Consider the following 27,331-nt stretch of genomic DNA (forward strand, 5'->3'; position numbering starts at 1 on the left):
CAAAGGTGAGAAAAACGACCTTTTGAACTGAAGGACTAGGGTTAACGTTCTAAGGCTTTCACCTACTGTAACACTGTTTAATACTGGTCCACCCAATGTTGGTGCACAGTTCAATTTCTTGATGTTAGTCCATTTCAGTTATTCTTAAAATAAAAAAGTTTATATAAGCTTAGAGGAAACCATTTTTTTTATATATGGCATGAATAAATACAGATTTGCAGATCTTAGTGTGCAAATTTTATCTTCTTATATGACACAGATAACTCATGCATCAAAGTCATGAAATGGGCTACAAAAAATATGGTATTCAAAAGTTTAACAACTGGACTGGGGGGAGCACCAAAGATGCTCCTCGCCTGCAGTGCCATTTGGTCTAGGGCTGGCCCTGTAAGTTGCCTACACCTTAATTAACATCTGTGATGTCCAAAATCTCCAAAATTTCTCTTTGTGCTGAGCCATTTCCATAATCAAGTAGGAATGCTGTGACCTGATTCATTGGTACAAATTGTTATGGTTTTGTATATCAGCTAGAGTTTTAAGAAAGAAAGGTAATTTACCAGTAACTGTGATTCTTTTATCAGTTCAGCTCTGGAATGTAGCTGCCTGCAGAATAGCTCTGTTTGAACCTTCCAGAAAGCATGAATAGAGCAGCTTCGTGCACCCCCATAGCCCCACTCAAGCAATACAGCACAAATCAGCAGTATGTGCAAAAGACTAAATCATCAGCACAAAATATCCTGTTTTGGCATTTAAAGGATTAAGGCAATTTAAAGAAGAGAGACAATATCTTATACTGCAACTCTTGACATACTCACCTACCGTCTCTTAGTTCGCAAGTTAAAATGCAGGGATAGCAAGTGCTGAACCAGAATCAGTAACCAGGTTTACCCAGGCTGCTGGGTGGGGCGAGGGTGTGCCAGCGGGAGTTGCATTCCTGTCCCTACAGGGGATGGAGCACAGATCCCCTTTTCATCTCTGCATTCCCCCACCACCACCACCATCCAACATTCTCTAATGTGCTGTGTTTCGTCCACAAACCTTGTACATACTTTTTAGCACTGGTGGCAAGTAGAACACATCTTTCTGCAAGTGACCTGCCAGATGATTTTCAAGAATTGGTGAATAGTAAATTATACATTGGTATCAACATTTTGATACTCTCATTGACTATGTGGTCACTTAAAGACATGGATACTTCAGATATACATAATTGTACCTCAGCCTCACCACTTATGATGCTCAATGCTAATCCGAGTTTATTTTAATACATTTGCAAATCCCACCAAACCATATGGTTTAAATCTGTTCCAAAAGACTCAATTATAAAAAAAGTATTTTTAAGAGTACTGGTCGCATTGAGTCTGAACTTTCCATTTTATCAATGGACCACAATACAAGTTGTTAATCAGTGGTGCTTCATCAGGGCTGTATGCACATTGGACTTTGACAAATTTGCCATCATAACACAGTTGCACAGAATCTGGCCAATCAATCCAAGTTATAACCATTTCAATATATATAAAATTGTGAGATCATGCAATACTGTTTCATCACGAGTGAATAGCCTCACAGCATCAACCCTCCTGTCTTTAGAAATGGTATACAAAAGCATTAATTTTTAATATGTTCTATTTTTATTTTGATGCCATAAAGGATCCATTCCTGATGTTTTTGTATAAGAATATGCCATGCAGTCTATTATTTAAAAAAATAAATAAATAACTGAACCAATACACTTAGTATAGTTCCCCTTCATAATTTGCTTTTCTAAAAAATTACCTTTTATTCCAGAGGAACATTTCCATGCATACGTGAAAAAATTATATAATTATGTCTGGCAAATAAACACAATATGTTTAAGACCTTTCATTAATAATAGTTTAAATTAGCTATCAATCAGCTGACCTATCCCATCACATTTAAGCAACAAATAATTAAATTACCTCATTATAGAAATGCTTAATTCACATAACTCATTCCCTGGTCATTTGAGTTTAATCATCCATGTAATGGTCAAGAGTATCCAACATAAAGCCTCAATAAATGGCTGTAAGAAATACTGAAAAACCTGCAGTGTCACAAGCATTTCAATTTTAAAACATAAATAAACATAAGGGAAACAAAACTGACTTTTTCTTCATTTAAAGGTAAAAATGGTATAGTTTAAGGGCATAATATATATTTGAATATCTGTGGATAGTATTTTACATGCTGAAAAAGAATCTGAAATACAACATGACTATTTTAAAAAAGTTTCAGAAATACTTATCACTGTAGTATATATTGCTTTTCAAAGGGCATTCAGGTATTCATGCATACTCAACAATAGCATTCAAGTCCTATTTCTCTTTAGTCCTGGTGGAAATTGGGGACAGGCAAGCAGACTGCCAGAGTTACTGTCAAATTAATAGGTTATTGACTGATGGTGTTTTTTGAATCAACAAGGTTACCATGTAACATTTCACTGTGAACTAGAGGTTACAGAGAAATAGAAGACAGAGTAATTCCTTTTGCAACTCTTCCATTGTTTTTAGTGATTTAATCTTGTACTTGATTACCTGATGAGAAATCAGATCCTAACAGCTGTCTTAGAACAGAGAATAGTGAAAACAGGTACAATTTGAGACAATTGTCCTGGAATTTTCCAACACCCCTGTTGATTATTACAAGTAGAATCCAATCAGACCACTCAATCACATGCTTCAGGTAATCATGAATTCTGATGCATCCGCTGCACACAGCCAGCTCCTTCTTTAAAGATCAAAGCAAGTTCGCATTTAACATGGGATAAACTCGTTTTACAATTGTACATAATCTAGAAATTGTAAAATCCTTTACAAATGAAGTCATGTTTATTTAAAACCTGCAGTTTCACAGTTGCTTTTAGAACTTTTCACCTCATTCAAATTGTTTTTATTCATGTAGGAGATAGCAAAAAAATATAGCAAAACAGGAATTTTTTTTATTAATCACTTGTTATATAAAGTGGTACTCACTTTCCCAAAAATTTATCGCAGACAGGATTACAGTGAAATGTTTTATTCTAATAAATTTAAAGATTAATAATAATTATAACTTAATAAATAAATGTAATGGAACTATATCAACAACAGAATGAAGTACAGGGTGCCCACCCACATATAATCACACACTCACTCCATTTTCAGAGTGGGTTGTCTTTAGTCCTGATTCTCTCTCATTACGTCATTTTGTTTTAATTTTCTGTTACTGTAATGTCCCAACATCCATAAATACTTCTGCTAACCTAGGACTAAGCTGTGCCATTATCTGCCCAATGAAATGGGCAGTGCATTGTTGTGCTGCCTATGAAGCCATGGCAGCGCTGTGAATCCCCAAGTGTAGCCAAGGCCTCTGTTCCATATCCCCTCCCAGCCAGATGTGTTAGGTGAGGATGTAGCAGTTGTATGAAGCCTGCTTCTCCTTCTGCACTGCTACCCAGGAGGAGCCACCATGGCAGCTGGGCCACTATTACTCCCTATTGAACGTACTGTAACATGGGTAATTAAAAAAAAAATTAACAAAATCCATCCATGGGTGGGTTTGGATTTCTAGAAAATAACTGTCCCAAAAATACGCTTACACTTCAGGTATATGGAGTCTAAACAGTGTTTTAGATTTAAAAAACAAACACTTTCACGCTGATTACAAAAGTAAGACACTAATAATATGAGCTATAGCACTATCAGCAAACGATCCCATATATAAGAACCCCATGCTGAGGGATTCAAACTCTAGTTTTGTAGCTCCCAAAATAAAAACAGGAAATGTATTTAACCAAGGCTGCCCTAACAACTATCTTACATACAACAAAATCTGACATCAAGTTGGTATTATCCTATGGTTATCTAGTGTAAATTTGATATCTTGTTTAGAACAGTCTAGACTTGTGTTTGGATGGTGTTTAATGATTGAAACGTCTACAAAGCAATGACTAACTATCAGTCTGTCTTTGAAATCTCTTGTACAGCAAATGAAATTGTTTACCAAACTGCAATTCTCTGCTTTAAATTTTGGGAGTAGTATGTCACATCCTGTAATATACAGAATATTATGAAGTGCTGCGATTAACTGTGTGGCTCAAGTTTTTGAAGAAAGATTGTTTGTAAAAAAATTCAGTTTGTTGCAATTCCATTTATTTTGATTTATAGCATTCATCACAATTTTATGTGTTGCACAAAATCACATTACAAAATACAGACAATTTCAAAGGAGGGTGCCTACAATTCAGTGCTTAAATCTGTATTTAGGATTTTAGGAGCTGATTTAGCCACAAGCAATTATATTTAGAGGCCTAATTCAGCACTTTTGTACCTATCATCAGGCAGCTGAATATGTATTTAGTCACCTAAGTTTGAAAATTGAGACCACAATTATCAATAATAACCTAACACAAAAAAAGTAAGCATTAAGAAAACTCTCCTCCCAAGTAGCATTATATTTAGGCTACACTGATCTCTCATTACTGCTTCAGAAGAACAAGCACTATGTCTTTTTCTTTTTTGGCGGGGGCGAGGGGCGGGGAGTCTACATCTAGCTCTGACAAATCTGTAACAAACTGACTATGTTTACCTGAACAACAAGGAGTCTGGTGGCACTTTAAAGACTAACAGATTTATTTGGGAATAAGCTTTCATGGGTAAAAACCTCACTTCTTCAGATGCATAGAGTGAAAGTTACAGATGCAGGCATTATATACTGACACAGGGAGAGAAGGGAGTTTCTTCGCAAGTGGAGAACCAGTGTTGACAGGGCCAATTCAATCAGGGTGGATGTAGTCCACTCCCAATAATAGATGAGGAGGTGTCAATTCCAGGAGAGGAAAAGCTGCTTCTGTAATGAGCCAGCCACTCCCAGTCCCTATTCAAGCCCAGATTAATGGTGTTAAATTTGCAAATGAATTTTAGTTCTGCTGTTTCTCTTTGAAGTCTGTTTCTGAAGTTTTTTTGTTCAATAATAGTGACTTTTAAATCTGTAATAGAATGACCAGGGAGACTGAAGTGTTCACTTACTGGCTTTTGTATGTTACCATTCCTGATGTCCAATTTGTATCCATTTATTCTTTTGCGGAGGGACTGTCCAGTTTGGCCAATGTACATGGCAGAGGGGCACTGCTGGCACATGATGGTATATATAACATTAGTAGATGTGCAGGTGAATGAGCCCTTGATGGTGTGGCTGATGTGGTTGGGTCCTCTGATGGTGTCGCCAGAGTAGATATGGGGACAGAGTAGGCAACGAGGTTTGCTACAGGGATTGGTTCCTAGCTTGGTGTTTCTGTAGTGTGGTGTGTAGTTGCTGGTGAGTATTTGCTTCAGGTTGGGGGGTTGTCTGTAAGTGAGGACTGGCCTGCCTCCCAAGGTCTGTGAGAGTGAAGGATCATTTTCCAGGATAGGTTGTAGATCGTGGATAATGTGCTGGAGAGGTTTTAGCTGGGGGCTGTATGTGATGGCCAGTGGTGTTGTTATTGTCCTTGTTGGGCCTGTCCTGTAGTAGGTGATTTCTGGGTACTCGTCTTGCTCTGTCAATCTGGACACAGCCCATCCTAATAGCAGATATGGATCCTGATGGGAAAGACTTAAGTAGAACTACCACCTCTCAAAGGCCTGGTCCCCACTAAGCCCCCACTTCGGACTAAGGTACGCAAATTCAGCTACATTAATAACGTAGCTGAATTCGAAGTACCTTAGTCCGAACTTACCGCGGGTCCAGACGCGGCAGGAAGGCTCCCCCGTCGATGCCGCGTACTCCTCTCAGTGAGCTGGAGTACCGGCGTCGACGGCGAGCACTTCCGGGATCGATTTATCGCGTCTTAACCAGACGCGATAAATCGATCCCAGAACATCGATTGCCTGCCGCCGGACCCTCCGGTAAGTGAAGAAGTACCCAAAGGCAAGTAACTTGTTATTCCACACAACTAGGGAAGGAAATAGAGTGGAGGCTGAGTAATCCTGAGGTATTAACTATCGGAGAAGCCAAGACTCGGGAGAAGATTTGAGAGGAACTTTGTTATCTTATTATTTCCTGGCTAATAAAGCCAAACACCAGGAAGGGAGTAACTGGACTCCGTAGATTTTCTTTTAGAACAGGTTGGGAAAGGCTACTTTGTAATTTTAAAGCTGCTGTATATTCTGTCAGGCTTGAACGATTTAATCCTAAACTCAAGGCCCAGTAGATAGGCTTCAGAAACAAATATTAAAACCCCATTAAGGTACGGTTATTTAATTCCCCTAAATTCCTATAACATCTCACCACCACCATTTCTTAGAATGCAACCGAAGACTGGTTTAAAAACCCTTTTGACATGATCCTGGAGCTTTGCCAATTACTTCAATAAGAGCAGGACTGGGACCCTTCTTCTCACCTCAAGGCCATCAGATGTTTAGGGAAATGATACAACTTCTGACCAAAAGACAAGGCTATGTTACCCGTCAGAATAGTTTCACTACTTACAGCTACAATAAATACAGCAAAATCTCAAAGGCAAAAAACAGAGTGATCAAAACTTTTTTTTCCCCTGGGCTTGTTTTAAACCTCGGGTACGTCTATACTTACCTCCGGGTCTGGCCGTAAGCAATCGATCTTCTGGGATCGATTTATCACGTCTTGTCTAGACGTGATAAATCGATCCCGGAAGTACTCGCCGTCGACGCCGGTACTCCTGCTCCGCGAGAGGAGTACGCGGAGTCGACAGGGGAGCCTGCCTGCCGCGTCTGGACCCGCGGTAAGTTCGAACTAAGGTACTTCGACTTCAGCTACGTTATTCACGTAGCTGAAGTTCCCTATCTTAGTTCCAAGTGGGGGGTTAGTGTGGACCAGGTTCTCCAGATAAAAGGGAGGAAAAAACAAAGCATTGTGTACAAAAGAGTCCTTTTCTTTCAAATTGAAATATCCGTACAGACTCTCTACAAGAAATTGATTATTTCTGGAACAAAACCTGTGAAATTCACAATTCTCTATTTTAATAAAGCAATCTAGAGAAAAACAGCTCTTTCCCCCAGGTCAGGAACAATTACTTGGAACAAGGATTTTGTGATTTTCCCCATCCAGCAAAAACCCTCTGTTTTTTGTTAAATAAAAAACAGTGAAAAAACCTGAACACACAGACACAAAAGTTATATTAAATGAACCACAATCATTTATTTGGCCCAGATTCTCAGCCATGCTTGGCTCTGCAGGGCACAAGGGAACTGCTTGCCAGTCCTAAATCGCCCCCTACCCCTTCACAGATCAGCTATATCTCCATCTAGTTGATGGAGTCTTCTCTAAAGCATAGCATGTTCTAGCCACGCTCCCTCACCATTCTTGATATGCTGTCTATTCTAGGAAGAAGCAGGCAGGGGGCTCACTGAGGACCCTCCTTTTCAAATATATGTTCTGTTCATGCAAATACTTGAGTGATAATTTCAGAGAATGAAGAAAAAAATCCAGGAACAAAAAAACCATAAACACAAAATAAAATAGTGGACTGAACTCAGTGGGCTGAGTGTCTCTCCACACTCCCAAGGGGAAAAAAATCCAGTTTCTCACAACCTTGCTTGAGACATCCTAAAACCATTTTCATGAACACCAAGACAGATATTGCGTGTTGTAAGCGTTCTTAAAATTCAAAGGTCTACCAAGATACTTCTGATGTGTTTACTTCTACCTATCCAAAGTACTTATATGGCCCCAACACTGTAGAATCTGAGTGCTTCACAATCTTTAATGTATTTATCCTCACACCACCACTGAGAGGTATGGCGTGCTTTTATCCCCATGTTACAGACGGGAACTGAAGCACAGAAAGGTCAAGTGACTTGCTCAAGGTCACACAAGTCTGTGGCAAAGCAACAAATTGAATCAGCATCTTCAAAGGTGTAGGCTAGTGCCCCAACTAACTGAACCATCCTTCCTCTCTCATAGGAGCTGGGACACCTGGCTTTTTACCAGGTCAGCATAAATTTTACTTGTCCAGATCAAGTTGCTTAAGATCAAGATACTTGTACTTAATAATATTGTGTGCAATGTCTGACCAGCTGTCTTACCTCAAGGTGAAAATGAAATGAAGACTGCCTTCCAGACTCAGCTTCCTTATCACTATTCCTGAAAGTCAGGAAAAAAATAAAGTGATCTTCCCCCTGGTTTGGCACGGGGCTGAATTCCAGCTCTGGATCCACTCAGACAGTTGTACTCAAGTTGCAAAAGTGCACAGGAGTAAATTTGTAAATGTCCTCTCCAAAGTCCATTACTGGGAAATATGCTGTATGGTAATGTGTAACCCCTTTTGGGGTTTAGAGAGCATGGTCCCTTTAAATCTTTTTCCTAGGGGGGAAGGGGAACAGTGAGAAAAAGGAGGGAAACTTGGGTATGTGGCGCTGGAGCTCTGGGGGAAAGAAGGGCTGCAGCCCGCAGGACCTCACAAAGTGAAGCAGCAGAGAACCTGCCTGAAGCCTGGGAAGGACAGGGCAGCCGATCGGGGACACCCCAGGACAGGAGCACTGTGCCAGGAAGGAATCGCTCAAGGAGGACAGGCCGGAGCAGGACCCAGTATCACTGCTGCCCAGAGCTGCATGGGGCTAAGAGTACTGGGGCTTCTGACTCTGCACTGGGAATAAGAAGGGAGGTTGCTAGCTAGTTAAGTGGGGAGGTGGTCGCTCTGTGTGGCTTTGCAGATAGCGTCAGATAGGGTGATCAGATGAGGGGAAGAAAATATCGGGACACATGGGGGAGCGGGGGGAGGGGGGGGCAAAAAAAATCAGGACAACTGTATATTCTAATCAGATAACCAAATTTGAGATCCAGGTTGTCCTTGAACAAGTTCTCTTAAAGTAGTGCACTCTAATGGATTTATTTTCTCTTTCATACTTTGAGAATAGGAAAAACATACATAATACATATACAGAGTGGAAAATATGAATAGATTACTGCATACATCAGTCACTTCACTGGAGTTTATCACAGAATTTAAGGCTACTGTGTGATTTGACTATGTATGGAATTATTAATCATACACATCCACAAAATGAACATAATGGTCATAGATGTGCCTTGTTGTACAATTCAACTGTCTTCAGTGGTGGGAGAGGGGGAAAGGAATATTAACATAATGATGGGGTTTAGCTCAGTGCAGAAGTTCTTCCATTGTACCAAATTCTAGCTTATTAAATAGAAAGGAACCAGCCCTGGGATAACCAATTCATTCATTGCTGTAGTCCAATCTATTATTTGATTACTATAAGAACATTTTCAGGTTTTGGGGATTTCCCCTCCTATCCACCCCCCAAACAGTGGTTCCCTGGCTTTCAGGAAAGGCATCAGAAGCTGTCTACATTTCTTCACTATAGCCCAGGTCCTTTATAGCATGGAAATGCTCCTGTGAATGAAGAGAGCCAAATCACGTGGAAAGTTAATTCCTAACACTGGATGTATTACTTAAAATATTTTTTCTTTAAGAAGCGATAATATTTTATCGCATCCCCAGTTAATCTGTAATTGCTAGTGCTGGCTTCTTTTTATGGATACATTCATTTTGTACCTGAAAATCCCACTTCTTCACACATAATTATCCAACGTATTCACAAGTATATAAGGAGCTCTGCTGAAAATTTGACCTGTGGTGGGTTAAGTTTGACATGGGTCAATTTCAGTCTCCTCGTAGATATTTTGGAGCAGGTTGATATTTTGAAGGTTGGAGAAAAACTATCAGAGAGAGGATACTGAAACACCTGATGACTGGTTTGGCAATTTTTCCTCTCTAGCACCACCTGGTAGCTCTTAGAACTTCCCTTTATCCTAAAACAGACAATCCCCTGTGACATCAGATAAATTTTTGAAGGTGAAATTTTGCAGGTTTCAAAACAATATACTTGTAAGTCCTTTCAGCTGTGGCATTCTTCCATTTTAACAGTCCAATGAATGTTATGGAAGGGGTCTCTGTGCACTGTAATTTCAGAATCCTAAAAAAAAAAATAAACTGATGAAAGTATATATATGATTTATCCAGTAAGCTGCTCTGCATTCCCCTGATAAACCATAGACGACATTATACATCAACTACAGTGCATCTGAAGCTGATAACTATTCTGATTTCTACAGGACAGTCCTATTCTGGAAAATAAACTGCAATATTCTACTCTACCCAGTGTCATTCCAAAGTAAAAATCCAATAGCTTCAAAGAAGTTAAAGGCATTATTCTGGATTCACACCAGTATGACAGCTGAATTTGACATAAAGGCATCAATTTGGGGGTTGGGGAGCAGGGAGCACAACTTCACTTTCAAGGCTCAGTTCTTCACCACAGCTGAGGTAGCACTGCAGGGAGGTGGTAATGACACCCTGATCCTGTGCTGCCCAGCTCCAGAGGAAGTTAGAGAAGCTTGGTCCCTAAGGGACGTTATGCCAATGGCAGATGAGACAGAGCAGAGCTCTGCTCTGTCTCATTTCCTTCCCTTTTCCCCTCCCAGAACATCACCTCCCTTGCTGTACGCTGGAAGTGTGGGGAAAGGCGGGAGGCAGGCTGGTGCAGGAACAAGCTCTTTACACCAGAAGAGAGTTGGTCTTTGCAAGGCACATTCTCTGCTGTACAGCTATAGCCAGCATCTGTCCACTTTTGTCCCAAATAGATGGAGCAGACCAAAGAATCTGGCGTAGTACTCCAATAAGTGATTTAAAATTGGACCAAGTTCTGCACTAATTTACACCTGTATTATCCAATCTGTCCCAAAAAGCTTTAAATAATTTGTAAAACATTTATCTAAACTAGATGTTGAAAAGATCCACTTGAAGAATTCCTGTTAAAATACACACACACACACACACACACACACACACACACACACACACACACACACACACAATATTCTGAAGCACAAAGCAGTTAGCCTTAAGGACTTCAACTCTCATTTGATCATGTTATTTTGGAGTTTCAGATGGTCTGAAGTACTGAGAAGGAGAAACAGGCACGATGCGTGCCAGGGCTAAAGCATTTAATTTTGCAGTATATTGTGATGGAAAACTGAGAAATGTTTAAAAAAAATCACTACTTCTGACCTCAATGGATTATAAATAATAGATAAAAGTGTCTCCAAGAAGCACTTAGCATCCTCTGTAGAACGCCCATATTTTAAAAAGCCTTTTAAAAAAATTCAGCTACATACTACATTACACATTTCTTACGTATACTGTACAAAGAAAATAAACTCTCAAACATTCATACTGCAATGCCAATAGGCTTAACCCATTTATAAATTGGCTTCTCTTTTTCTTTGCTCCAAATTTCAACAGTTTATGCTTTTTAAAAAAAAAAAAAAAAAACCTAAAATATTAGCTAGCATAGGACATAATATCTGCTGGGCTAGTATGCATTTGACTTCCCCCAGGAGATTACATGCCGGATCCCAGTTCTGTCATTCAGGTTTGAAACAATAACTAGGAAGGTTATCTTCAATTTTTCACATCAGTATACACAAAAAAAACTAAAAATAATGTCATATTTCTGCATTGTATATACAATGTGATTATTTTAACATGAGGATGACTGTAAACAAATAATACATCATAAAATAATTCTGGAAATGTTTACATTTATTATGGGCATGTTTATGATACCTTCTCAGATGTCCCTCAATGCTTCCACAACAGGGTGCAGCAGACTTACTGCTTAATTTATTGTCCCTCTCAAACCCCCCATCCCACCCACCCCCCAATTAAACAACCAATTTCCACTTAAAAAGGCAACATTCTGAAGTGTCATTTATTTTCTGAGAACAACTATTTATCACTTAAAATAAAGCAATTTGTTGCTGAGTGCTTATAGAGCCCCGTGGACTGGCTGATATATGGAAAATAATTTTAAATCATTTACAAGCAAAGAAAAGAATAGTCTCTCTAATGTTATCGGCATCCTACTTAGAGCATTAACTTACATGACAAACCTGCTATAAAAGAACATATATTCAAATAATCTCTTCAATGTAATTTAAAAATTAAAAGACTTGGGATCAAGTAAAGAAGTTGATTAAATTGAAACTAAAACTTCTAAATCAGAAGGGTAGCTGTGTTAGTCTGGATCTGTAAAAAGCAACAAAGAGTCCTGTGGCACCTTATAGACTAACAGATGTATTGGAGCATAAGCTTTCATGGGTGAATACCAACATGTCATGCATCCGACGAAGTGGGTATTCACCCACGAAAGCTTATGCTCCAATATGTTTGTTAGTCTATAAGGTGCCACAGGACTCTTAGTCGCTTAAAACTTCTAAATGGTTACCAAGGTTGCTCAGATACTTGGGACAAGTAATGCTAACTTTTCAATTTACATAATCCTGTCATCACAGTATACCTACAGAAATCTGAATTATACTAAAACAAAAAGATGAGGCATAGGGCCAGATCCTCAGCTCTGCTGTGTGTCTATGCCATTCTGACAGTACAAAGGTGCCATAACATTGGCTTAACTAGCTAACTGGAGATTTCCCACCACACACCCTTGTTTCTTTAAAGTTCCTGGCATTGTAAGGAAAAGAGGCATGGCTGGAGTCCTTCTGGACTCCAAAAGGCACGAATAACTGGTACAGCCCCTTGGGCCTGTGAGCAGCTAGACACAACTTAGAGCAGCACTAATTAAGCTAGGGGCTTGACTAGCTCTGAATCAGGAAGCCACAATGATGGTATAAGGTCATCTTTGTCTTTACTCCCTCGGTCCTCTGCCAAATTCAGCTCACTCAGCCTGGAAAATCTAGCCCACTCATCAAAAAGTTCAATTCCATTTTTTCTGTTCTCTGGTACAAATTTCCATAACAGAGATATAGACAAATGACAGGTTTTAAACAAATGATCAGAATAAACTTGGGTTATACCACCAACAGAATTAGAATGAAAAAGAACAGAAAAAGCATACAGCACATTGTGTATTCCCCTAAATCCACAAGAATTTTATGAACTGCACAGTTACAGCAGCAGTGAATTTGGCCAATTATGTCAGATCTTCAGCTAGTGTAAACTGATGTAGCTCCACAAACTGAGAATATAGGATGAGTCAAATTGATCTAGTTTGTCTCTACTGACTGCAATAGATATTCTTAAGGGAATTCTGCGCCACTGTGTGCACAGAGAATTCATGTCCCCGTGCAAATTTCTTTGTTGTCTTGCAGAAAATTGGGGAAGCAAAGAGATGCCGCAAGAGCGGTCCTGTGCCCCTCCCCAGCAGCGTGGGTGTCTTGTTTCCAGCGCCCAGAGCAGACGCTGGAGAGGTAAATCACCTTGCGAGGGCAGGACTGGGGACGCCCATGGATGTAGTTTGGGTGGGCACTGCTCCCACCAAACAGGCGAGGCGTAAGAAAGGCTCACGGGGTCACATGCCACTGCCACTCCCCCAATTTCTAGGAGTGCAGAGCTGCCTGGCAGCTCCGGCTCACTGACTATGCAGCTGGGTGCCACCTCCTGGGTTGTAGTGCCGATTGACTTCCCCATCTGTGTGTGCTGGGTGCCCTGTTTTCTGTACAAGAGTGCCCATGGTGGGGCAGGGCAAAGAGGACCAAGGAAATGGGGGAAGGGAAGCGTAGGGTGGGGGGAAGAGGCAGTAGGGGTTGGGGGGAAGGGAGAAGAGAAAGAGAAGGTGATAGGGGAATGGATGGGGAAGCAGGAGCCCCATTAAGCAGGGCTATCAAACCCCACCCCAATAAGCCCCCCCCACACCTGGACCGCACCCACTGAGCCCCAACCAGCCCCTATCAAGCCCCACTACCCCAGCACTGACCCCCCACACCGAGCTTCCTCCACATCCATACCCACTCCCCACCGAGCCCCAACCACCTTTCCCTGGATTTCCCTGCAGAGTCACATTGCCCCTGCACCCGGAACGCCCCAACGAGCCCCTGTTCATCTGAATCTCCCACTGAGCTGCCAAACCCCGTCCCGCCTCTTTCCCCCAACGCCATACCCCGGCTCCACCTCTTCCCCCCTATGCCCCACCCACTTCCCTCAAGGTCCCACCCCTTTCTCCAGCTCTTTAACCAAGGTCCCTCCCCCATCACTCGCTGGATCGTCTCCACCTCCTTCCCCCTCTGCCCCAGCTGTGCTCCCTCTGCGCAGGGGCTGGGATAGGAGCTGCTTCAGCTTGACAAGGAGCCTGTCTGCTGATAGGAGGCAGCCCTGGCTAAGCAGGGCCTGATGCAGGTTAATGACCTGGTGCCTCCCCCTACGTCGAGGTAACTGGATTTTTGGGGGTCAGCCAGTACATCTAACTGGACACTGCCAGGTCCCCTTTTTGACTGGGCTTTCCAGTCGAAAACCAGGCACCTGTCAACTCTAAATGGCACCTGGACACAAAAGCTAAAACTCGGAAAAGTGGCAACACTACCCTTGTGCTGTGTCAAAGTCGGGTGCAGCCTCATCGCAGAGTCCCTGTCCTGGGAAGGGTGGGGGCTGCAGGGTGATCTCTGACCTCCATGCAGGCAGTGGCCTCTGCTCCCCACTGCTATGCTGGAGTCTCCACATTTATTCATTGACAAATAAAATTTGCAGAATTTTAAAATATTGTGTGCAGAACTTTTAATTTTTTGGCTCCCTCAGGAGTAAACAGAGGTACACCAAGGCTTATTTGTCCTGGTGAAACTTTTGCACTGTTGAGCTGGAGAGTCTGATCCCAGATCAGACACTGTTTGGTAGACGGGAGCTGTGGGAAATAACGCCACTTCCCGCAGCTCCCATTGGCTGGGAACGGCAAACCGCAGCCACTGGGATCTGAGGGGCTCCGTGCCTGCGAACGCTCCGGGTAAACAAAATGTCCAGGCCCGCTAGCAGCTTACCCTGACAGGCCAGGACCCAAAATTTGCCAACCCCTGAAATATAGGATCGGCTTATGAAAGGGTCATATAGTTTTTGCTATTTTTACCTCTCCATCTTGGAGGGTCTGTTTATAAATGAACGGGCTAATGAACGAGTATATACAGTATATTATTATTGGTAATACCAAAACACAAGACAAGACAATTATATTAAAAATCAATCAATAAAGGATCAAGTGCTAGAAATATTTGGATTCAGATAGCAGTTCAAATAAAAAATAAAAGGGCATTTTAGTAAAAAAAAATATTAATTCTTAAGTAATCACCATCCACCATCTGACACAGCATTTGAAATGGGGTGGGGGGGAATTCCATCTGCCATATGATATGTAAATTTGTCTATTTGCTTAAATTGTAGTTTGATACACAATCACTGACACAGCATCTTCAAACCAGGACAGTCAACAATTTTCTGCTATAGTCTCCCTCCACTGTTTCCACCCTCTTATAGAAAAATGAAACAAAACGTAAAAAGTAACTTATATAAATTAAATAAACTTCATTAACAGCTGTTATTTCTTACTTCTTCCCTCCCTCATGCTTCCCCTAAGCACTTCATTTAATTGAAAATGCAACTTTTTTCCATCTTTCACAAACCAAAGCATATCCTTTTTTTTTGGTGCTCTCTCTCCATCTTACATATCATTTGCTTCCCTCTAAAACAACCTGTTCTATTTTATCACCACCACCACTCCCCTTCCCTTCTTGGTGTAAAAACCTAAATATATAGAATACTTAGATGGATTTCTATCTAATCTAACATCATTCATAAGCTGCACACTAAAGAGCCAAAGGCTGGTTCCTTTTGCTTTGCTTTCAACACCAAGCATATAGTTCCATACCTTTCTAATAGTGTGAATTTTAAAAAGCCTTCAGGCAGCATAAGCACCTTCCACCCATGGCAAGCCCTTCAGCTCACCTCCCACCATTTTTATCATGTAATACTGTTTGGACTTCAAATCAATCAATGGCCTTAAAGCAGCATATGCAGTTTAAACAGGCCTAAAACTACCAAACCATCTTTTTAATTGTGTAAGCCATTCTTCAAGGCTGAGAGTCTCAAATTTCTCCATACTGTGGGTCACCTCTCCTCTCATTCACAATCATGTAACACACATTACTGATGCAATTGCACGGGAATTGCTCATGTGGAAAATTAATCTCAGGAATTTATTTTAAGATTTTTAGTTATATTATAAACACAATTTCATCAAGAAAACGTGGAGTTGTTAGAACCACTGCCCACGAATCACCAGCAAGTTCTCTGCAAACTGTGATTTAGTAACCACTCACCAAGGCAACGGGGAATTTTCTGAGGGTAAAGTTAAACTACAAGATTCTTATTTACCATATGTCTTTGTTTTTTTCTTGCATTTGGGATTTTCCTAATAGAGGACCTCCCCTAGTTCACTGCGTTCTTTGTGTCAACTCAGGAATATTATTAACTATTATTTATGTATTTGCCTTGCAGAAGCCTGTTAAGGCCCCAAGGAGGTAAGAGCCCCACCGTGCTTGGTACTGTTTAGTAAAAGACAAAAAAGTAAAAGACACATAGTAAAAGGCAAAAAAAGTTTACAATCTTAGTTTAAGACAAAAGGTAGCAGGTGGATGAAGCAAACAAATAGGGGCAAGGAAAAGGCAGGTTGGGTAACAAATAGGAGCACATTTTCTCATACACATTTTTTGCATAATTTGTAGGTATTGATGTTTGTTTATTTTTGTTAATGGAGACAAATAAGCAGCTCAGTGGCAGCAGTTTCAGATCGCTACCTGCTGAGCCATCCACAGTGACATTCTGCAGTGCTGGAGCCCCACAGTTTTTCTCTCTGAATTTCAATTGATTTTGTATTTAAGTTGATATTTGCTGCACTGAGGAGCATTCTTTGAATACTTCAATTCCTATAACAGATCATTCTACTACCATGATTCATCTTGGTGCATAGGTTGTTTATATTTTTAACTGATTTATTCTTGTGACAGGTATTTATATGATAGGGCTCCACTGTAACATGGCATTTCTAATGTTTTGTTCTGCTGCAAAGAAAATGTATTTACTCTATGCGACAGGTTTATTTGTTTAAAAAGTGCTTGAAGAGAAACAGCAAAAGCAAGTGAACTTGTATGCTGTAGCACAAGCATGGGTTGTGACGAGGAGCACAAAACAGTGTAAACTCTGAAAAACAGGGCTAAGTGGATGTTTTAAATAAGTAGACACTATACTACAGTATACTCTATACTATAAGATTTCAACTTCATGAACCAACTCCCATCTCAAGATTGAAAACCAGTATAGTATAATTATCAGGGGTAGCTGTGTTAGTCTGTATCCGCAAAAACAAGGAGTTCAGTGGCACCTTAAAGACTAACAGATTTATTTGGGCATAAGCTTTTGTGAGTAAAAATCTGAAGAAGTGGGTTTTTTACCCCTGAAAACTTATGTCCAAAAAAATCTGTTAGTCTTTAAGGTGCCACCGGACTCAGTATAGTATACACGTAGTATATTGTCACATGAAATCCAAGACTACCGGAGATGCCTAAACAGATCCTTAGGGCTACACCTCTATATAGGTATTTTGCCTCTGCGCCGATGCTCAACCCTGCTCAACCTCAGAATACCCCAATCACTCAAATTTAATATATGGGAGTTGGAGTAATGAGGGATGACCTCAAGGGAAACAAGTCCTTCTCTCCCACACATCAAAAAGCAGAATATGGAGAGCAAATTCCTCCTAAACTGAATAGCAAGTGAAGAGGCAGACTGACCCAGTGTGGGCTGAAGAGAGCTCTCGGCTGACAGCTCCAAAACTGAGTAAACTTATAATTATAGGGCAAGAAAGAGTCTACTAAAAAGAATTTGCCCAGGTGGGCAGACCTAAAATTAGATACACCATTTAATGTTCATTTTGTGGGTGTGTGTACATCTTCCTTCTGATCTCTCTACCTCTATACTGTTCTTTTGAGCATACACAGTTCTGGAATATAACCATATACAAACATATTATAGGAGTTTCAGTATTCTACCTGCTCACAGAAGCAAGGGCAGAATAATTTGAAACCTGTCAACTTTGCATGTGTATCTTTAGGAAGAATAACTAATAATTTAAATCCATTGCTTGTGCATTGTATTTATTTAAACGAAAGGCTTTGATATACAAGGAAGCTCACTGTGACTCTCAATAATACATTCACTGCATATGCCCTCAAATTATTTGCTGAGAGCTACATTCTATAGGTAGGAAGAAAATCTGCTGTACTCTCAGTTGAAAGGTATCCCTTTAGCTCTGGATAGCAATTAAACCAAGCTTTCTAAAAAATTGTTTCTAAACTTAAAATTTGAAAAAGGTCAGAGGTGGTAAGGCAAGACATGTGGTTGCTTGATTTACTGGAAAAATAATAATTTGGCTAATCACAGAATGTTTGGGTTAAAGACATGATGACAACTTAGTTGCAGGTAATTAAAACTGAGTCCTATGATGCCCAGAGAATTTCCTGTGAAGTGTTGATTGGTCAGTGGGTGTTGAGGCAATTTGAGTGATCAGGCCCTGTGATATATTAAAAGTAGTTTGTAAACAGACCCTAATGCAGTAGACTAAAGGAATGCAGCTAGACATTTTATATATTCGTCCTCTTATTCAAATATTGTAGCTTTCATTATGTATAGTAAATAATAATTACCCTGTGGCAATGATTAATTTATCATTTAGTTTCACATCTGACTGTTTTGATTAATAACTAGCAATTATTATTATAACTTATAGATGTAAAAGTCCACCGAGTTTAAATGATTTTTTTTAATGCAACACAGGACATCGAACAGAGACGTGCTAGAGATTATTTTAAAATCTACCCACCCATAAGCCACCCACACAGCGTGGATCACTTAGAAAGGGACAGAAAAGAGACATCACCAGGAGAAGAGAAAAAGGGAAAAGCAAACCCAGAGAAGGAAATTGGAGGGGTTGGAAGGGAGAGAGATCAAGGAACTGGAAAAGAGACAGGGAAGTGAAGTTTGAGAGAGAGAGAGAGAGAGAGAGAACTTTGAACTTGACACAGGTAGTCAGAAAGGAGAAGAAAGGGATCAGAAACGGGGAGGAGAGAGCAGGGGGAAAGGTAGGGAAGAGAAAAAATAAGAAGGACAAACAGAAAGCAAAATAAAAGAGAATAGATCTTGAAAAAGTAAGGCGAGTGAAAGAGGGGAAAAAATGGATAAACCATATATGAGATACCATAACAATGGTGGAACTTGGTATCACGGGAAGCTGAGGATCAGCCAGAAAGTCCAACAACTGGGGCATGACGACTAAACTACCCTCTGTACCCTAGAGGCAGTCCTTTTTCCCATGGTTGAGGTCTATCAACAGGGCAGTGTGGAGAAGTCTGCCTTGCACATGTTCTGTAGGTAGAGATGTCAGTCTCTAGAGCTATTCTATATAGCACCTGTCACTACTAGATTCACATGAAGACAGTTAAAGTAGAACGTAATGAAGTTATGTAATAAGTAATTTCTACTACTATTAAAGTTCCTCCTGCTTGACATATTACTGAGCATCTCAGACAGGTTCAGAATTTGCTCAGTGTTCCATCCTTTCAATCAGGAAAAAAATGTTATAACAAATGCAAGAAAATGTAAGATATTCAAAGTGGGGGAACAGGCAAAAAAGAATGTAGAATAAATGAGAGAGAAACTGACCTTGCTCCAGTGCCTTGGTCTCAAATAGCTTCCTACCGAAACAGAATGAAAACATGAAAAGCTGGACAATCTGCTTATCTGTAAATCTGGGGGCAAAGGCTCCTATTTCTATAACACACACAGGGATTATATAGCCTAAAAACAATTACCTGTGTGATATAAGTAATATATTTACTTGTTAAACTTTGTAACAGAAATAGTCTTCTGTAAGTTAATAATTAAGAATTCTGAGGGCCAAATCTGGCACTCTTTATTCAGGTAAAAACTCCCATTGATATCAGTGGAGTTAAGTAACACTCAGAGGCAATGGGAGTTCAGGCCCATTGAGAAATGAAAAAGGGCTTAAGGAACTGACTATAAGGCAAGTATAGTTTGTTCTGATCAGTATTCAGTATATTTAAAAAAAATTAAAGCAAGGTTAATTAGTGAAGCTTCAAAGCTGATAGCAAAGGAGATAACCAGACTTCTTTAAAAAAATTTAAAAGGTTTGTTTTCTACTTCCAATCGAATAATAAAAAGGAGCCACAGCAGAATTGTATTTCAGATGACGATTAATAAGAATAAAAAGGCATATGCATGCACTTGTATCTAGACATTAATAAACTATAGGAAATAAGCAAATGTGAGTTAACAATGATAACCAAATTATGGAGAGTACATTGAATGAGCAAAATTGAAACATAATGAGGTAATTGTCACAAGAATATTATCACTGATGAGTAAAAGCTGAAAAACAGAAAAGGGCAGGTACAAATGTTTTTGCAGAAGAGAAGGTACAATTCAAAAATAAAGAAAATCATAAAATTCATAATACTTAGCACATATGCAGCACTGTACAACTTCAAAGCCCAGTACAGTGTAATACTGGAAAAATAATACACACAAATAGATCAAGAAGGAAAGAAGTGGAGAGAAAGTATGGGAGAGTAAATCAATAATTTTAAAAATGGCTAAATTCTTAGATTTATTTTAAAATCAATCTATAGCAAGAAAAATAAAGATAATGTGAATAGAGAATTGGGTACTAATGAAAGATTTCTATTGAGAAAAGCAGGTAAGGGACTATCTGATCAATCAAATGTGCAAAAAACAGCAGCCAATCCAAATGATATGCATCTCAGAGTCTTACAGGTTTTACTTACTGAACTTGTTGAACCACAAAAAGTTATTTCTGAATAGCCAAGTGTACACACTGAAATAACAGAGTTTAGAAATACGGGAAGATAAATGTCACCATTAAGAAATACAAGCTAATATATTTGTGGATAAATAAGGAGAAACAGATTTCATGCCACAGAGATAGATACTCAGAAAGCAGTAATGTGAAAAGAGATCGAACAGTACAACACAGCAAATTAGACAGCACACAGCAAATTAGAAATGCATTTGCAATATGATATGTATGCTAAAATACTAATGCAATTCTGGGCTGCATACACTGATGCAGCCCAAATAATTATTAATAATAAAAATTAGTGCATCTGCATCTGAGAACATAAGAGTGTTATACTGAGTCAGACCATGGTCCATCTTGCTCAGCATCTTGTCTTCAACAGTGGCCTGTACCAAAGCTTCAGGGGGAGTACAGATTAGGGCAATTATGGAGTGACCCACCCAAAACTGTCTTCCATTCCCAGTTTCCGGTAGCTAGAGGTTTTGGGTCACCCAGAGCTTGAGCTGCATCCCTGACCATCTTGGCTAATAGCCATTGATGAATCTATCCTCCATGAACTTATCCAGTTCTCTTTTGAACTCGATCACACTTTTGGCCTTCACAACACGCCCTGGCATTGAGTTTCACAGGCTAGTTGTGCATTGTGTGAAAAAAAAATACTTCCTATTGTTTGTATTAAGCCTGCTGCCTATTAATTCCATGGGGAAACCCCTGGTTTCTGTATTGTGTGAAAGAGTAAATAATACTTCTTCATTCATTTTTCCCCACACTATTCATAATTTTACACACCTTTACCACATCCCCTCTTAGTCATATCCTTCCCATGTTGAACTGTCCCAACCTCTTTAATCTCTCCTTGTATAGAAGCCATTCTGCATCCTTAATCATCTTTGTTGCCCTTCTCGCAAACTTTTCCAATTCTGTATCTTTAAGATTGAGCAACTAGAACTGGACACAATATTCAAGGTGTGAGCACACCATGATTCATCTGATGGCATTATGATATTTTCTGTCTTATTTCCGACCCCTTTCCTAATAGTTCCTAACGTATTGTTAGTTTTTTTCCACTGTTGTGGTGCACTGAGTGGAGGTTTCCAGAGAACTATCCACAATGGCAACAAGATTTTTTTCTTGGATGGTAACAGCTAATTTAGAACCCATCATTATATATGAATAGTTGGGATTATTTTTTCCAATTTGCACTACTTTGCACTTGTCAACATTTAATTTCATCTCCCATTTTGTTGCCCAGTTTCATGAGATCCCTCTGTAACTCCTCATAGTTAGCTTTGGACTTAACCATCTTGAATAATTTTGTATTGTCCGCAAACTTCGCCACTTCACTGTTCAACTCCTTTTCCAGATCATTAATGAATACGTCGTACAACACAGGTCCCAGTACAGATCTTTGGTGGGAATACCACTTTTCACCTCTCTCCATTGTGAAAACTGACCATATATTCCTACACTTTATTTCCTATCTTTTAACCTGTTACAGATACATAGAAGGACCTCCCCTCTTACTGGCTATTTAGTCTTCTTTAAAACCTTTGGTGAAAGACCTCATTAAAGGCTTTCTGAAAATGCAAATACACTGTCAACTGGATTACACTTATCCTTGTGCTCCTTCCTATTGCAAGTCATTTAGTCTGTGTGCTTCAGTCCCCAGCTGTAAAATGGGAATAACAGCACTTCCCTACCTCACAAGGGTGCTCTGAGGATAAACACTTAAAGACTGTGATGTGCTCAGATACTATGATAATGGAGTCCACAAGTACCTTTGATAGATATGATTAGCGTACTGACCGACAGAAATAATAATCATATCACTGATACAAAGAGGCAACCCTCTCTGTATGCATTATATTAAATTAAAGCCAGTCCTATGGAGATACACACCATCCAAAATGGAGAAGCTTAGGTATAACATTACTAAAGGGTTTTCTTCCTTTTTTAAAAATTCTGTATGAAGACAGCAGTAGTGAGAACAACAGGAGCCTGAAATTTGTAGATGGGAAGAAGGGGGAGGATTACTGAAATTGACACCATCTAAGCAATTCTCAGGTTTCCTCTGAAAATAAGCAAAACCAGCAGTGACTGGATTAGACTAGACTAGACTACTGTGTTCAGTCCTAGGCACCTCTGTACTAGAAAACTATTGATAAACTGGAGGGAACTCAAAAAAGCAGAACTCACACAATTAATCAACTGTAGAAACTAATTTATGATGGAAGACTAAAACTACTAAACACGATGCCTTTATAAGATTTATTTGTGGTGGAGAGATATGTTAACCATCTACCTGTAAGTGCTGGAAGATTATAAATACCAAGGCAGGAACAGTTAAATTGATCCAGAGAATAAGAAAAGATAACCAAGCAAAACAAAATTTAGCGTGAGTATCAAGGAGGCAAAATCCCTAACACTGGAAACAGTTTGACTGTAGAATGGTTCCTGAGGTAAGAAGTGGATGACTTCCATTTCCAGGAGCACTGGAGAGTATACTTTAAAGGAGTAGCCTTATCCTGGGGCTAGTTAAAATAACTTAATAGAGCTGTTGCACCCTTTGCCCAAGCAGTTAGCCAAAACTCAGAGTCTTGCAGACTGTTTCTGTTAGGAGACACTGATGATGAAGTGAGGTATTTCTTTGATGCAGTCTTATTAGTTTACAAATAATGTACACAGAGACTTGTTTCCCTGAACTCAATAGGAATCAAACATCAGGAAACGGTTTCTTTGCTCAACGTTCCAAGCCTTTTTCCAGCCTGCTTTAAACCAAAAGCGCCCTGTTAGCTTTTCTCAGGCTACGGAGACCATACCAGCATAGCTATATTGGTGTAGCTATGCTGACATAGTGTAGACAGTGTATGCCAACAGCGGGTTTTTTTCTGTTGGTGTAGGAACACCACTTATCTGAACAAAAGTTAGCTACATCCATGGAAGCACTCTTCCATCGACATAGCCGCATCTACACTGGGGGTTAGGTCTGCATTCCTCATCAGTCAGCTATGCTTATCTAACTTAAGTGTAGACCAAGCCTCCAGGTCATGCCTTTATGGCGGCCTCTGAGGCTTCCTTGCTGCCTTCTCTGGTTGCTTGTGTAGGGTCTCTCTCCTCTCTGTCTTTCATGCATGTGCGCATACACATACCACACACAAACTACTGAACTCAAGTAATCTCTTCTTCTCTTTCCCTTTAAAGAGGATAATTTTGAGGATTTTTTCAGGGGAGGGGGAGAGTTCAGAAAAAGTTTTTGGGACTCCAGACTGGAACCTGCTTGTCTGCATGATTCTAGCCCAATTAACAGCTGGTTCTGCTCATTGCCTGTTTCCTCAGTCTTTCAGATCTGTAAGTTTTAGCTTTATTTTAGTTTTATAGAGCTAAATAACCATGCTGCTGAATGCAAGGATACTGTAACCTAATCCAGAGAACAAGTCCTCCCTTCTCCTTGTGTGCCCCTCACATTGCAGGCAGAGAGGTTGACCCAAACTAGGAACCACACAGGCAGAAAATAGCATGGATATGGCCCTTCACACAGTATTTACCCCAGGCAGTGCTTGCCAATTGGAAGAATAAAAATGCACAGTTTTGTATTGTTAGACCTTGTCTGCAAAGGGCCGCAGCTGTGTGCTGGTTGGGCTGCAAGCAAATCGGAGGCCATGGGTTAAGAGCCACTGCATTAAACCACAAACCTTCCTGGGTTATTCTTCTTGACTAAACTGAAGAATCAAATATTCATAGATTCATAGATTCATAGCATCCAAAAAGGACCCTTGGATCATCTAGTCTGACCTCCTAGATATCACAGGCTATTAAATTTCACCCAGTTACCCGTGTATTGAGGCCAATAATTGTGTTTGACTGAACATGTGTCTTCCAGTAAGACATCCAGTCTTGACTTGAAGACATCAAGAAATGGAGAATCCAGCACCTCTCTTGCTAGCTCATTCCAATAGCTAATCAGCCTGACAGTTAAAAATGTATGCCTTATTTTTAGTCTGAATTTGTCTCGCATTAGCTTCCAGCCCATTGGTTCTTGTTATGCCTTTCTCTGGTAGATTAAAGAGACCTTTAGCATCTGGTATCCTCTGCCCATGAAGGTACTTGCACACTAATTAAGTCACCGCTCAATCTTCTTTTTGATAAACTAAACCGACTGATCTCCAAGTCTTTCACTGCGGCATTTTCTTCAGCCCTTGATATGCCTCATAGAGTTTTACCTGTTTATAAAGCACATATAACCTGGGTGCCGTACAACACTATTATACATACACATCAAAATCATCAATAATTAAAACTGACTTGGATGCCTGCCCCTCACTCAAAAAAACACTCAAGAAAACCTGAAAAATGACATTCATACAAAAGCCTGGATGAGTGGAGAAACCTCACACTGTGATCAGAAACATGTGACATTCAAGTTTTGATACACTGTAGAAGGGAACAAGTTCCAAAATGCAGGAGCCTTCAACTGACAATGTCATGCTGCAAACCGTTGGAAGCCAAATTCAAAGCACTATAATATCAGAGAGTCTTCAATTTTCCAGGCAAAAACATAATAAAACATAGTGGAAAGATTTCAAAACCAAGATGTTCAGTCAAGTTTGTACTTTTTGAGGTTCACCCACCACAAATCAGAAGTATATAACCTCACAGAACTACTATTAGGCTTCCTTTTGTGGTATTGCCAGCATAATCTTCCAGCTCTGTTCAGCATCCAATTCAGGATAACATCAGCACCAGAAATTCCAGGTTTCAAAATATGCATTTTGTGGATGGCTGCTCTCTCTTTTAATACTGTGTCCCCCTCATCCCACCATCCCAACAGTGACTGGTTCTGCCTGACACGATACCTCACTGGTCCTCCAATGGGAGAATCTATACAAGATCTTTTCTATCAGCAGGCCATGGAAATACAGCAGAGCTTCACAGTCTAGTCCAGAGAATATAGCTGAAATTGTCAAAGCTGCCTAAGTAATTTGGATGCCCCATTCAAATTAATGAGCAGTGGGTTTCCAAATCTTAGAGTGAGATTTTCCAAGCTGCCTATGAATGCCTTCCTCCAACAAAACACATTGTCCACAAGGGATGCAGTCACATTGCCTAAACATCCTCCCACTGGAGTTATAAATATTCCTCAGATGTTTCCAAATTATCCCAGACAAGGGAGTCACATGCCTAACTCTAGACACAAAATGAGTCTTTTTAAGTTATCAGTATTCATGTTAATTGGGTTTATTTTGATTTGCACTCTCTCTCATTTACCCTTGAAATATCTTCTATAGTCAGGGTATTAAAGTACATTGCATTTTATCTTCTTGTTCAATGTGTAATTCAGTCTTAGTAAATATACTTGGCACATATTGTATTCTTGATTTTCCACTGCTCTATAATTTAGCTTTATCCTTGAAACAATAATCCCATTTACATTATTTCATATGCTGACATTTAAAAACAAATGTTTTAATGATGTGGAAAACTCTTTCACCCTCCTATCAATTTTAACATGTTTTGTACTCTTTAGACATTTTTCCACAAGAGATTTAATGCAATTACTGTAGTTTGAGTATAGGATGAGCACATTTCATCTATTTTGGAGCACAAATATAACACATATGCTACTGATCCTTGAACTTAAAGGAAGAATTGCCCTCTCTCAAACAATTCCCACATTAAGCGTACAATTCTGAATGCCCTAAGCACAGAAGACTCCAGCTGAAATTTGCAAGACTAGGGCCTAACCTGCATCCTTATCATAGTTATTGTGACCTGCCCTACTGAACAACAAATGAAAAATTTTACAGATAGCAACACTAGAAATGCTGTTAATAACTATATAGAGCATTTGTTTCTAAGTGCAGCCAATGAATTTTCATTTATACAACACTTATAAACTTATATAAAACTAATACAATAAAATAGGATATACTAAACTGTTATGTTTAATATCTAGTCTTAAAATTAGAGGCAAAGCATACACATTGTGTATAAGCAAGACACTGTGACAGTGTTCACAGATATTTTATTTAGTGTGATGCTACTCAGTGTAGATGAGCTGAAGAGCCATTGTCATTGAATAATGTCACAGGTTGACACAAAATAATTGCAGTGATGCCCTGACAAGGCAGTGCTCTGTGGCCACACATAAAGATGTAGCATTTTGATGCCATCATTGCAGTATGCTGTCAGAACATCGCCCTATGGTGATTTTTGTTGTTTTTTGCAACAGAGGGTCCTGTGGCACCTTTAAGACTAACAGAAGTATTGGGAGCATAAGCTTTCGTGGGTAAGAACCTCACTTCTTCAGATGCAAGTCATCTTGCATCTTTTGTTGTTCTTTGTCACTACGTTCAACATCCTGCCATCTCTCTCTCCTTCCTTCTCCCTACAGGTTGTTGGGAGTGAATGGTGGTTTTTACCCCACTGTTCTGTTTTTCTTCTTACTTCTCTGTCAGCTGCTCCTAGTGCTGACTGTTTAGCAGGATGGAAAGTGATCTTGGTTTTACCATTCTGTTTGTTCAGTCTCTGCATGTTGCCTCAACTCTTCATTCACTGTACCTGAAACCATGTAGAGCGTGGGCCTGCTTCTATTGGGGAAAATGCATTGTATTAGAAAACAT

The 27,331-nt window shown here is 39.9% G+C and overlaps 1 protein-coding gene across 16 annotated transcripts in view; it reads right to left on the reverse strand.

Moving 5' to 3' along the window:
* INPP4B (inositol polyphosphate-4-phosphatase type II B) overlaps positions 1-27,331 on the reverse strand; it is a 496,579-nt gene that overhangs the window by 378,647 nt on the left and 90,601 nt on the right. For 6 of the 16 annotated variants that reach the window (XM_042850297.2, XM_065596407.1, XM_065596408.1 and 3 more), the window contains one exon: positions 19,538-19,569. The exons of the other annotated variants lie outside the window; for them this stretch is intronic. The gene's annotated coding sequence lies outside the window, so the exon portion shown is untranslated. The remainder of the gene's footprint in view (positions 1-19,537; positions 19,570-27,331) is intronic. 16 annotated transcript variants of the gene reach the window in all.

The sequence above is a fragment of the Chrysemys picta genome, chromosome 5 (assembly GCF_011386835.1).
Source record: "Chrysemys picta bellii isolate R12L10 chromosome 5, ASM1138683v2, whole genome shotgun sequence".
Lineage (NCBI taxonomy): Eukaryota > Metazoa > Chordata > Testudines > Emydidae > Chrysemys > Chrysemys picta.